Source organism: Sabethes cyaneus, chromosome 3 (assembly GCF_943734655.1).
Source record: "Sabethes cyaneus chromosome 3, idSabCyanKW18_F2, whole genome shotgun sequence".
NCBI lineage: Eukaryota > Metazoa > Arthropoda > Insecta > Diptera > Culicidae > Sabethes > Sabethes cyaneus.
This window is the reverse complement of record NC_071355.1, coordinates 40,020,734-40,034,528: the sequence shown is the minus strand read 5'-3', so window position 1 is coordinate 40,034,528 and position 13,795 is coordinate 40,020,734.

Below are 13,795 nucleotides of genomic sequence, written 5' to 3'. Positions count from 1 at the left end.
GGGAAGCCGGCCGCGGAACGAACGGCAACGACGACGACGACGCGCGCCAAGCCTTCGGGGATGAAGGAAAGAATGTGGATATCTCTTGGTCCATACCGCGTTGTGCATGGAGGTTGTGCCGTGCGGTGCGGCGAGGTTTGGCTGGTGTGGCGAATGGTTGGGCGAGAAGCATTAGCAAAGCCAACCGAGCCGGCCGACAATGAATTAAAATTCCAAGTTCTTCGCGAGTTTTTTTTCTCTTTGAACGGATTAGAGGTTTTCCTGTGTGCTTGCTGCTGTTGCTGCTGCTGGTTGCGGTGGATAAATCTTGAAAGAGAAAAAGATCGATGTATGCTGATATTTGAAACTGCGACGTCACCGTAAAGACGCGGATTCTTGTTTTGGCTGATTCAAACAAATTTATGCTACGAGGTTTGATGACATTCTACGTTTATGCTGACATGCATAGTTATGACTAGAGATAGCAGATCTCGTTGAACTACAATAGGATCATAATGTACACTACAAATACCTACAAATTTATAATTTGAACAATGTAAAATTATTTTTTTCACGAAACTACACACCTAACAAAAGTTCACAACAATCCCAGGCACCTGTCAGTAAGTGTTAAACACCAAAAAAGGGCAAGCAGCGTCATTTTGCGAAGAGGCAAAAAACTAATCCACCAACCGGTCAAGGTTATGCTTCAAGGACAACCGGCCGGAGATTCGATAAACATTCACCCAGAGGCTAAAAATGAGACTGCCAAAAACAAAGTAAAACAACAAACTCCGTCGTCCGTCCGCCCGTCCGATCCGATCGGAAGAGTCGGAAAATTTTTTGCAAGAATTTCGCATTTGAAATTCACTGTTCGCGCCCCGCACATGACAGTGCAGGTATTTAAATGAATCTGGGCGTAATCAAAATCAAGGCTTATCAAAGGCGACCCCGGCTCCGGCCCCGGCTCCGGCCCCGGTCCCGGTCAGTGGTTGAGGCGCACAGTGACAGTAGGAGGGGGAGAATACGAAGATATTTCAACACGTTACTTGGCTATAACTTTAACTTTATCGAGTCCCGTTTCGGAAGGATTACTTCACAAAGTCATCTCCACATCAGCTTACGAGATTATGGTGCATTCCTGTTGGACGGCTACTGACTGTTCACAGTATAGAGTTTATTTTTAATATTATTATCGTTTTATTTTTATAGTCTCTGGCAGTTTTATTTATAGCACACAAATCCATACAGACATTCGCATGTGTGATGCTGTTTTACTGCGATGAGATGGCACTGTTTAATGAGAATCCTTTTTTTTTTTTCAACCTTTCCGCGCTATTCTCAACTCAATTCGCAATTGTTGAGATTGTGCGAACTGCAAACATCCATGACTCATCTCGCTTCTTGCTCTGGTCAGGCAATTCGACGAGTCGAGTTTACAATTTCCGTTAGCGATTTGAGTTTACACTTTTGCCTCGTACAAAGCAAAGTGTTAGCAAAGAAAGGGAATTTCAAAGTGTAGATCGCTCTGCAATCGTGCCGCATTGAACCTTCAACCTTTTTCGCCCGGGGCGTTTTCAACGTTACGAATGTACACCGACAGAACTATATTGGAATGATCAACAATAAACAACGGGTTCTGAAAGTGCATACCTATATTTAAGGAGTACATTTTTACTTTTTACGTGATATTTTTTTCTGTGAATACACACGCATTTTTTAATTTGGTCATACACTTCCAATGCATTTAACTATTTTAAAGAACTTTGCAATTGATTCTTATCATGAATTGTTTAAACAAATGAGATTTCGATAACGCAATTAAAATGGATGAGCATGATGTAAACGAATGTTTTTCATTTTCCAAACTATTGTCCCGCCAAAAATATCTTTTTCCCTCAGGTACATAATTTCAATTGATATTAAAATCTATTCAATAGTTCAAAAGTTAAGTCAAAAGTCATGATATTTAGAACCGAGTTAAGCACCAACTAAAAAATGCTGGTCCAAAATGTTCCGAAAAGAAACAAGTTCATTACACAATGGTATTTGAACCATTTAGGTACATTATAAATATATGTGAACTTAAAGTACTATCCTGAGGTACACAGAATGTAATCGAAAAGAACAAAGTTAAATATTACCTTTTTCGACGAATAGTGCGCGCCCGATAACGAAGAATTCAAGCTAGTTAGTTGCACACTTCAGAACAACTTTGGTTTTGTTGATTCATATATTGTCATCGAAAGACTTATATGCATATCGATATATACAGGAGGCTTAAAAAAGTCGATTTTCTAGAAATTTTTTAGAGAAACCCCTTTAACAGATTAAAGTGAAAATTTGTATACATATTACGGCAGCTTTCGGCTGTACTTTAACATATTTTGTTTTTGAAAAGGTTATTGAAATAGTTGCCTATAGCCAATCTGCCGGAACTCTTCTAAAGTAAGGCATTCTGCGAAGAGCACGATTCTATGGACTGAATCATCGGAAATCGAAAAAGAAATCGGTGATAAAATATATTATCTATAGATTGATCTAACGAATTAGCAAAATAATCATTTTTGACGAAATGGCGGCTTCCTAAACATAAAAAATTGATTTTTGGTAAAAATTTTGCTCTTAAATTGTCCATAAAATGAGAAATATTAATCGGTTAGCAAAAGCTTTCGATTAATCTCTAGAATATATCCTTAGAACGCTTGTGTTAAAATTTGAAGTGATTCGGTTCAGCCGTTTTCGAGAAATCTTACCGACTTTAATAGCACGGTTTTGAGAAACACGCGTTCAAAGTTCCGTGTCCCTTCTTCTATCGCTCTGACACGTCGGTACAAATATGCGTATAACTTCGTCAATATTTGACGGATTGGCATGAAATTTTCTGTGTAAATGCAAAAATATATGTACATTACGATCATCATAAAACCAGAAAATCGATTTTTTGAACATTTTAACTGTATATAACCCCTTAAACAGATAGAATTGAGCTTACTAGCGTAGAAAGACTAGGAAACGATAAGCGGTGCAAAGCAAATCCGAGGTGCCACATTCCGTTGACCTTCTGTTTTTTACACGACAGACTGTTGGACTACGGAACAGTTTCAAGGCTTGTTGCTACGATCCAATTGAATATTATAGTTAAACGAGACTATAGTCGAGATTCGAATATGCAACGACTGGGTTGTTAGACCAGTGTCGTATTTCGAGACCAACTACGATGCCTCCTAAGCTGTACCATATTTCATTGAAATACTTCGTAAGGACCATTAAACAATATACCATGCGATCTTGTTTTAGCCACCTTTCCCACCTTTCGTTTGGCTCATACTGTTTATTGATCAATTTCTGTTCAACGTGAATACACTTTTTGTCAGTTATTAAAGACGGTAATGCTGATTTTTTGTATTTGAGATGAAGAATAAATCACAGATAAAAAGTAAACCCGATGGCAGAGAGTAAAAATTCCAAATTTCTAAGACATGAACGTTCATTCTTTAAAAGTGCCTAGATAGAGTAAAAAACAAAGGACTACAAACTTCAAAAAGACTATAAACAAAAGTTTTGCCCCATTTTCTAGAAAGGTAACAAAAGCACAGTGTTGTGCAATACCCACAACGCACAACGCCGAATTAATTCTGTCTACGCTTACTCCAAACTGTCGGTTCTGTGAAGCCTACAACTCGTCAAAAGAGAGTGAACGCAATTTTTAATTACAAAACATTAAAATACCATACAAAAGGATATTGCGTGCATGAGAATGACATGTAGAAACTTAAACGTTATTTAACAGAAAGCTAAAAGCCTTGATTGCTAGTTGCCTTGTTAGGCCATTGCAAATCATTTTCAAAGTTTTTGTCACCCCCCCTGGAATTCACCAGAACAATCGGGGGGCAAAAAAATAAATAGTAGAATATGAGTTAAATTTTTTTTATAAAATCAATAGTCTGTGGGCTGTACAGCCTGAAAAACTCGAAAAGTGAGGGCACGAGTTGAGCTAACGCTTCTAGCACGAAATAGAAATGGAAGTTCAAACCGTGGAATTTCCGAAACTCGGCCAAAAAAATTTTCTTTCGTTTTTGTCTTTTTGTTCATAGATTTTTGCATGAAAAATAACAACGTATTTATTAAAAGCAAGAATAGATTTGGTTTTTTACGTTTAAACTTTAAGTAGAAATCCCTTAAATCCATTTTTTTTTTGCTCGATTAAAAAATTCTCTGTTTTTTTCACCGCCCCCCCCCCCCCCCCCCCCTCCAATGACCCAACACCGGAGGGACAAAAACTTTTTTAAATATTTGTAATGGCCTTACTAGGTTGTTTATTGCGGCGTGCAGGCCTTGACAAGTGGTTTCGTATTATAGATAGGTGCTGGTATTCAAATATTCTTGGTAACAATTTCCGTTGCTGTAGTAAGTTTTGGAAGAAAAGCGCAAAAATATAGTAAAGGATAATAAGAAGCCACTCCTAGGCAAAATGGAGCTACTGAGTGTATCTGAGGCTGCCGTATGCCGCTTTAGATATTATCTGACAAATAGCAGAAATTGGATTTACTGGGCCGTATGAATAAAACTACAAGGTATACAGCCCTAAGGGTTGTACGAAAGGGTGACGTAGGCCTATGTTAACATTATATTGTATTGTAATGATAGCATTTCTGGCATGTGTTCATAAGTATCTATCGCCTCTAGCTTGACTAATTAAAACAGTGAACAGATGCGCTACGGAAACCGCTCGTGAGGTTCAGATCTTTGTTCGTTTCTTGTTGGTGAGTGAATTAGCCAGATATCTAGTAAATGTTTCAAGATAAATGTGAATGTCATCCATCAAATAGCCTTGGTGGCCTTCAACATCGAGTAATAATTGAAGATAAAATTGTATTTTCTTTTAGCTAAAAAATATCTTTTCGATGGATTAGCAACACCAAAAATTGTTTTGGGGAATTTTAAAGTGTTGTAGCTTAGTAGTTTGAAGGGAACGCCACAAAAGTAGCATATATTTAGCATTTTAAGCACGATAAACTAAACATTTTTACAAGAAAGTCAATTTGCAATTATAAATGCGAAGTGCAAATTACGAAAAATTTTATTTAACCTTCATTTAATTTGTTGGTTGCCCTTAAAAGGGCCATTGGTTACAAATAACATCAATGCCATAGCAAGTTCAGCGCAAATATGAAGTGTCAGTCGGATGTCGTTCCCTTTTGGCATGAATTGGGGTTGTGTGGGTGTCCAACTACATACATTGCCCATGTCCCACTCATTGGTTTTGGTACTTTTGGTTATGGTACCTACTTACTGATTGATTCATCTTAAAACAACGGAAACTAATCAGAAAGATTTTGAACACAGCCTATTAGCTATAATTTAACTATCACCAGCTGTTATTTTCGATATGAAGGCTACTTCAGAGATGTCGCCATCCATGGATGTTTAGTCCGCCAAATTTTGATAATTTCACACCCCTGATGGCAACAGGCACGTAGGTTATCGGCATCGATTGATTGTATCCTGCAAAAGCTTTTACTAGTAGCTATCCTTCTATATTAACGAAATTTGACCTTGTTTCTACATACATTTTCACTATTAAGCGTATGAAAGATTATTATGGGTATATTACTATAAAATTGCTGGACATTTTATCTTTCCAACGACATATTAACAGTTATGTTTCGTTCAGTAGTATAGAAACTATAAGCATTTGAAATCTCATTCATTCAAACGTTACACTTCTATTTTCTTTTTCACAAAGTGCTACCCTACCCAGAATAGTAAACAAAGACGTAGTCCTACGTCAAAACAGTTTACCTTGCTTCCTCCATAAGATTAACACGAGAAAAGCAAAGCAAACAGTTTGATTCATACGGGCTACTGTCCCCAAGCGTCATGGAATCCCGCAAGGTAGCAAATTGGATCCGCTGCTGTTTTCGATTTTTATAAACGATGTTTTATATTTACTTCCATATGGTTGTCAACAGTTTTACACCAACTATACAAAAAGAATCATGGTTATTACGTGTTCGAGCGACTGTGTGGAACTGCAAGAGTTCCCAAACATGTAAATAGGCGTACAGCAAACCACTTAACGTCAAACATTGAGAAGTGTAACGCCAATTCGTTTAACAAGCAACGTGCGGCCATTGAACGCACTTACACTGTTTCCGGTTACTGCCTTCTCTGCGTATAATGTACTAAAGTGGGGTTAGATAATAAATTAATACTTAAGAACCCAGCAAGAAGTTGTGTACCGCTATCTTTTATCTATGCTGAGCGATTCATAGATCGGCCCAGGCTGTAATCGGAGTATTACAACCGGATTCGAATCCACTACTCCTTCTAGGCCTTGTGGCTCGCCGGTAGCGATAATTCTTTGAACCACAGAGGGACTAGAGTGTTGGAGTTTAAAAGTGCGTCGCACGCTCAATAAGCGGGTTGTGGAGTCTCTCTTTTGTCCAGTCCTTCTGTGGATCAAAGGATCATCATAAAAATTATTTCGAGTTGTTTAACCGAGGAGTGCGGCTTCGTCGTAGGTATAAACCGTTGATAGTTTTGAACGCGCATGTATTGCTACTAGGGAATGGTTCGAGTCGATATCTGTGTTTCATAGGAAGCGCGTACGTTGGTGATGTTCGAGAAAAACCGGTCATCGATGAAAAAATGGTCGATTCGGATGAGTTTTCCTTGGTCAGGGTATCTCCAAGCGGCTTTTTGGATGGCTTTGCGGGGAAACAAGGTGCTTCTGATCACCAGGCCTCGCTAAGCTGCAAAGTTGATGCGTTATCCAAGGGGTTTCCAACAGCAATAATTACTACGCACCTTTGAAAAAAGTTACTTTTGATTACTTTATTGATTACCTCTGATTACCAGTAATCAATCTCTTGTGATTACTATAAATTAATCATGGTTACTAATGATTACTTAAAATTATCATTGATTACTCTACTGATTACCATTGATTACCTAATTAATTCGTAAATGATTACAAAAGTAATCTCTGATTACTACGCACTTATGCGTTTTACTGGAAACCCCTTGGCGTTATCGTTCGTGTCAGTGTGGAGGCTATGAGGCCCGATCACCAGTCAATACATTGCTTCCCTGCCGATCTGGCCGTTCATACCTCGGAGACGAAGGTGGTGACATTGCGATTCTCGTTTAGAGTGATTTTGCTTCGTTTCGACCACGTTACGCGAATGGGCGAAACGAACCAAAATCACTCGAAACGAGAATCGCAATGTTAACCCGGGTTCGGGAGCTAAGTCGACTATACCTGCAAGAAGGCTTCCACAGCTATTTCGGGATTGTCTCGTATGATGTCTAATAGCTCTGCGGTATATGGCAGCAAGCGAAAGCTATTATCCAACGTGGTCCAGTCCATACTTAGGAATGGCGGGCCGGTGTGGTCATCGGCGTTAGAAACCAAAGGCTACCTAGGTAAGCTGGAAAGTACCTATCGTCTGATGTGCTTAAGAGTCGCGAGTGCGTATCGCACAGTTTCACATGACGCAATTTACGGTTTAGCGGGTAACGTCATCAGGCAGGCAGGACGTATAGTGCTTCAACCAAAGTGGAACTAGAGGCATACGGAGTATCACAAGATCGGCACTGACAGTTTTAGACAGTATCTGCACTAGTTCAGGCATGCGGAGTCCCCCGCGTGTCCCGAATGCGTGGATGTAGAGGAAACTGCAGAACATGCTTTCTTCATATGCCCTCGTTTCGTGGGTGCGAGAAGCAACATGATGGCAGTGCGCGGACAGGACACTACTCCGGATAACTTAGTCCAAAAGATGTGTTGCAGCTCGGACGTCTGGGTATAGCGGTCAATGCGGCTGCTACCCAACCCCACACTACTTGAGTTGTCTTCCCAGGTATCTGATAGCACCGTATCTTCTCAGATGCTAAGTAGATTTCCCTACACGTAAAAAAAATACCCCAGAGACGATCTTGATGACCCGTGGCGAGTAGCTGTCGTACGTGGCCTTCAGCTACGTATAGAACGTCGTCGTATTTGTAGTCCAATCCTTTTAGAGTCCGCTTCCAATCTAATTGTGATCAGTAATATCAGTTTTGTCAGGAAAATAGTGTTCAATCAGCATACGGGATGATGAATTCTACACAGTAAGACGCCTTATAAATCCTATCTACTGTACCACAAGGCAGTATGCTAGGTTATTTAATTTTTAATATATTCGATCAATGATCCTTTGCTGAAACTGGAAAATCATTCACGTCACATCATCTCATATCAACTACGAGATTCTGCAGATGGACTGGAATACGATGGCAATCAGGCATAATAACAAAGAAACGCGCGCCAACAGCGAAACATTACCTTTTTTCTCGAGGCAACAATTCAGTGCACAATCGATATTCGCAAGTTTCTGTGTTAACGTGGTCGATAGATTTTTTCTAACTGAAATTTTTCTATTAGAATTAGGACACGATGTGGGGGACCCTACTCTGGGAAGTCGGACAAATCGAATTTTATTTTTTTGCATTTTCGAGATGGTCATACCTGTCATGAAATGTCATGCCAAAAGGATTTGTTAATATCTGATCTCATTGAAAACTTACGGCAAATATTGTGCAGTCACCTCAAGGGAAGTCCATTGCTGTACGAAAGTTTGAACGCGTTTTTCCCGAAACCATGTTACTTTAGCTGGCGGTACGTGTATCTCAGAATCTAGTGGACCGATTTGGCTGAAATTTTTTTTCAGCATGTAAAAATGAATTATCCAAATTGTTACGTAGCCGTTTTCTAATATCTAGATTTTATATGAGCTTTCAATTGGCAATTTGTGATGATAAAACACCTTCCTTTTGGAAAAATTTTGGTAATTTTCCGAATTTTCAAAAACCACTACGTAACAATTTAGGTATTAACCTAATGCTTCAAAATTATCCTTGAAATCCGTTCTATGATACTCTGTAGTTCCCGGCACGTACCGCCAGCAAGGAACTATTTTCTAGAGGACATTCACGCGCTCACCTGCCACTAGCATAATAATCACTATTCTGGTATCCACAAAATACAAAATATATCTTCAAATAAACCTTAACCAATAACCAAAATACCCCAACACTTAACTATAATTCTAGCATCTGAAAAAAAGTATGAAAACCTATTATTTTTCGGTCCTCCAGAGTAGGGTACGCCCTTAAAACTGAAACTGAAATCACTGCGAAACCATTTATGCACTCGGATTTATTGACAGACAGACAGACAGACAGTGGTACCGACATTCACGCGTTTAAAACTGTACAGTGCTCGTCAGTATAATGCATTTTATAGTACACTCTCCAATCTAGGTGACGTATCAGTATGCTTTCTCTAGCAAAGGAGTACTGGAAAAAAATCCTTAAGGCGCGGAGTGCGCTCTCTTCCGTCGAACGATCCAGAGATTATTTATCGGAGCCCATTGATTAAGGTGGATCCTCTGTCAGTTAGGCGAAGTTCCTATTTTTAAAATTTATTACTTTTTAAGGCTTAAAATAATTTTTTTCTCATACTTCTACAAAGCAAAATAAAAATCGTGACCGTAAATTTTAGCAATGAATAATTTAAATCAACGTTTAATGACTTCAAATTACAATAGAAAATATCTTTTCAGCGTTACTACGTGAATCACGCTCTTATCCGCCAAAGCCCTATTATACAACTGAAAAATTAGATTACCTTTAGTCACCTATTTTGGAGGCCATTTGCCAATAATTTGGTGAAACGGTAACCAATTCACACAAGTAAAATGTTTGCTCATTGTGTTCCGTAATGCTGGATTGTATCATGTACATATTTGCAAATATACTCATTACTATTTTATATGAATTTCGTAACCAGTTAAATATGTGGCAAACTGGTTTTTCAGGTCACCACTAATGAAAATTTGATGAATTTTTACAACAATATTCAACTACAGGAATTTTATTATTAAGGCAAATATTTCCATCCTTCGCAGATAAGGCAAAACAGTGCGGGCGGAATTTTTTCACCTCAATCAAACCCACTATGCTTGACGAAACAATCAGAAATCCATACACAAACACTGATGCTCCACCAGCTGCAGCAGCTGTGGACTTTTGCATTTGCTCCCGCAACCTGCCGAAACCATACATACTACAGCTCCTGCTCCGTCCCACCGTGCCACCGCACGGTACCACCGGTTCCGTCGATGCCAACCTGGAACAATCGCCGCTCTCACCGGCACACATGCACCAACACATAGCTACATGCTAACACTACGTAAAATGATAGTACTCAAGCGACGCGTATTGTGCGAGTACAACTCTATCGTCTACGTCAGACGACGCTGTACAGGAAACGAGGATAACGGACGGCTGGGCAGGTAAACGCGCAGTAACTTTTAGTAAGCGAAATCCTGCTGCATCAGCACACTGTTGTCCAATTGTTGTGTGTAGGAATTCCGGCATGCATCGTCGGACGGCGCATGTCTACCCAATCAAAGAATTGCATCCACTGCCTGTGCTGCGGCTGGCTGGCTGGCTGGTTGGCTGGGGTTTGCCATTGTGCGTCATAGTGTATCCTTTGAACGAAACGAGTAGGTAGTTAATACCAGTCCCGCCGGGATGGTCATAAGATACGCATGAACTAACATGTGCGCCGGTCAGAGCGTTATTTTTGTTTTTTTTTTCTTCTCAATATAAGTTTGGAGCATTCAACTTTATTAACACATTAACTAGCAGCTGACTAAATTTCGCGTAAATGTTATCTGATTGCCTTCTGTACTGATGATACGATTGGTAGAAGTACCTTGCCAAAAGTACCGTTTTAATCGGTGTCCCAATTTGTCGCTTCCTGTTCGATAACAGCTATTTAAACTGATCATTTATTTTCCGATTCAGTTGTTTCCACCAAAGCTTTCTGGCCACGTCTACTAAATGTTCGTTTATCTAGTGTTCCTTTTGCTAGTCGTTCTAGCGACGAGAGCAGACGAAGGTGAGAGGCTACTGTGCTTAGGAAATAAATTCTGTGGGAACCAGCCGGATGGAACCGTCCTGCCAGATCCCGATGACTGTCGAAACTATTATGTTTGCTTCCTGCGTCATGATTGTCAACGAAGCTGTCCGTTGTTTCAACACTTCGACCATATTAGGTTGAACTGTTTGCCGAGAAGTTTGGCAATATGCTACGATTCGGCGGCAACGACAACTACAAGCGAATCGCCGCAAACAACGTTTACACCACCGGATACTGAAGAACCAACTACGGAATTAACAACAACAACACCAACAACAACAGAACAAACGACAACGGAGACTACCGATCAGCCTATAACGTGTGACAGCGGATTCACCGGGCGATTGCCGCATCCGAATGATTGTACGAAATATTACGCTTGTTACGCCGACCAGGAAGAACCGGTATTGAAGGACTGCCTGCCGGGTTACATATTCTACGTACCATTTGCAGTGTGCCTTCCTGGCAACAGCGAAACGTGCGAACTGCACGGAACTCTCGCTATTCATTAACGCTATTTGCGCTCCAGCGAATTGCGTTGTTTATGTTACAATCAGTGAATTAGTCATATCCAATTGTGTTTGAAGTATTTCACAAGTTATGTACTGCTATCTGACAGAATGCTACGCTGGGTAATAAATAAATATAGGCAAAAGCTGTAGGGTAGTTTTATACGCAAGAGAATATGGGAGAAATAGTCACAGTCATTAATAAAATTAAAATTAATAAAGGTTATTGAAGAAAATTAATTAAGTTTACCAAATTTCTATTATTTATTGCAAATTTAGATTGTTTATAAGTTGAGGCGTACCTAATGCGTCTTTGTTATATCAGCCGAAACGTCTTTGGCTTTGTTTCAGTCTTTGGTTCGAACTCGAGAGTGGCGAAAAAAGTCACACAAAAAACGGATGTCCCTATTGGTGGCGGCCCATCAACTGAACTATGGAGTTAATCCAGGCGCACGTCATCTAGTCATTGATTAAAAGTTAGTTTTCTACGTTTCATCTAAATCGTAGATTTTGACGATTTGGAAGTCTTCCGCAAATCTAAAAGGTATGTGAGATCTCATGATAATAGTTCCGTTGCTTATCACGTTTGCTCTTCCACCACCTTGCACCTTCCAAGGCAGTACTGAATACTATATTGAAGAATGCATCCTTTGCTTCAGTGTATGCAACGTCTCTGAGGTTTCAGGTTTCAGCGGAAAACCGTGTTCTAACATTATCTACCACAGTTCATTTCGTTTGACTGAATCCTACGCCGCATTAAAGTCAAAAAACAATTTATTTTTCTGTGTGGACATATTATTTTACTCCGCACTTCGTTCTTTTTACAGTATTGCTATAGAGTGAGCGAGCTGCTCATTAGCCATGCTGAAGTGTCGGTGTTTTCACGACTTTTTCCTTTAATACTTTTGAATACTTTTCAACCAATCGAACAAAGCGACGCTAGGAAGAAAAGATTTGGAGGGGCCTGAGAATAAACCACAGCGAATAAGACAGACTTGGTAGTTCTCACAAGAACGGCCGCAAAGGAGATGGAGTTTGAATGATGATGAGTGTGAAAGGGTTGAGTATTTGTGAGAGAGAGAGTGTGATTTTTTCGTGAATGCTACTGTGTCTCCTGCGGATTTTATTTATTTATTTATTTATTTATTTATTTATTTATTTATTTATTTATTTATTTATTTATACCTCATTATATCCATCCAACATAATGTCTTAATGAATAAGAATACATAAAAAATCAGAAGGGTTGTGCACAATACACGACCGCATAGGTGACGTAGGACCACGCTTGGTCTCTTTGTAGCGATAGTAGGATGTATCCACGTAAGTAATACTACGATTCTTCATGTATACAAGCTACATACGCAACGTTTATCAAAGTAGTAACATTGTATACATTCAATCCTCAACCGATTTTGGAGTTATATCCATGAATTGATTGAATCTATTTTATTAAAACGAAACCAAACAGTAAATAAATTTTTATGATCTGTTTCTACGTTGAATAGTGCTTTTCCTCTGGTAATCGGTAGACGGTACGCGCGAGTTTACAAAAAGTTGAAAAGTTGAACTTTTCTGCGGCTTACAAAAGAACACTGATAAAGCATTTACAATCTGCAGACGTCGCAGAAAATGTCACCCGTGATCAGAAAATTTATTTTCGTCATTTGTTGGTCGTCCGCAATGGCGAAAAATTCAACTTTTCCCTCGTTTCCTGTGTTATTATGGTATTAACTGGGCAAGAAAATATAATAAACTCTTCTATCGTCGCGTGGACCTTAAAAGGACCGATTGTTTGATTATCATAACTCCAGCTTGCAATAAACTTGTACTAACGCACTTGACGTAATTCTCAAGCAGGCAGGCAGGGATTGTAGCAACGGACCAGTCGAAAAGCCTCAGCAGCTATGCGATCAACGAAGCCGTTCGCATATGGTCCTGAATCACGATGAAATACCACTCCAAGTGACGTGGGATGCTTCTGGTCGTTTTATTGTCGAGAGCAGCATATTTCCTGCGTATCGATAAGATGACCATTTTTGGCGATAATTGCCATCCCTATTGCTGTCAATTCCAGAACTTCAGCAGCCAGATATTCCATCACGGCAGCGAAATGAGTACTCCAGCTCCAACACACGCTCAGTAGCCGATGAACACGACCGACCAGGAACTGCAAACGTGCACGAGTCGAGCGTGACTTTCGTTTGCCCTGGCAAACGATGTTGGCAGTAGCTCAGCTAGCGTTTGAATAATGCTGCTCGCTGGCTTACCACGTGTTATGTACCAAAGCAAGCGACAAGAATCGGCCACTCCTATTTTTCATGGTCCTTCA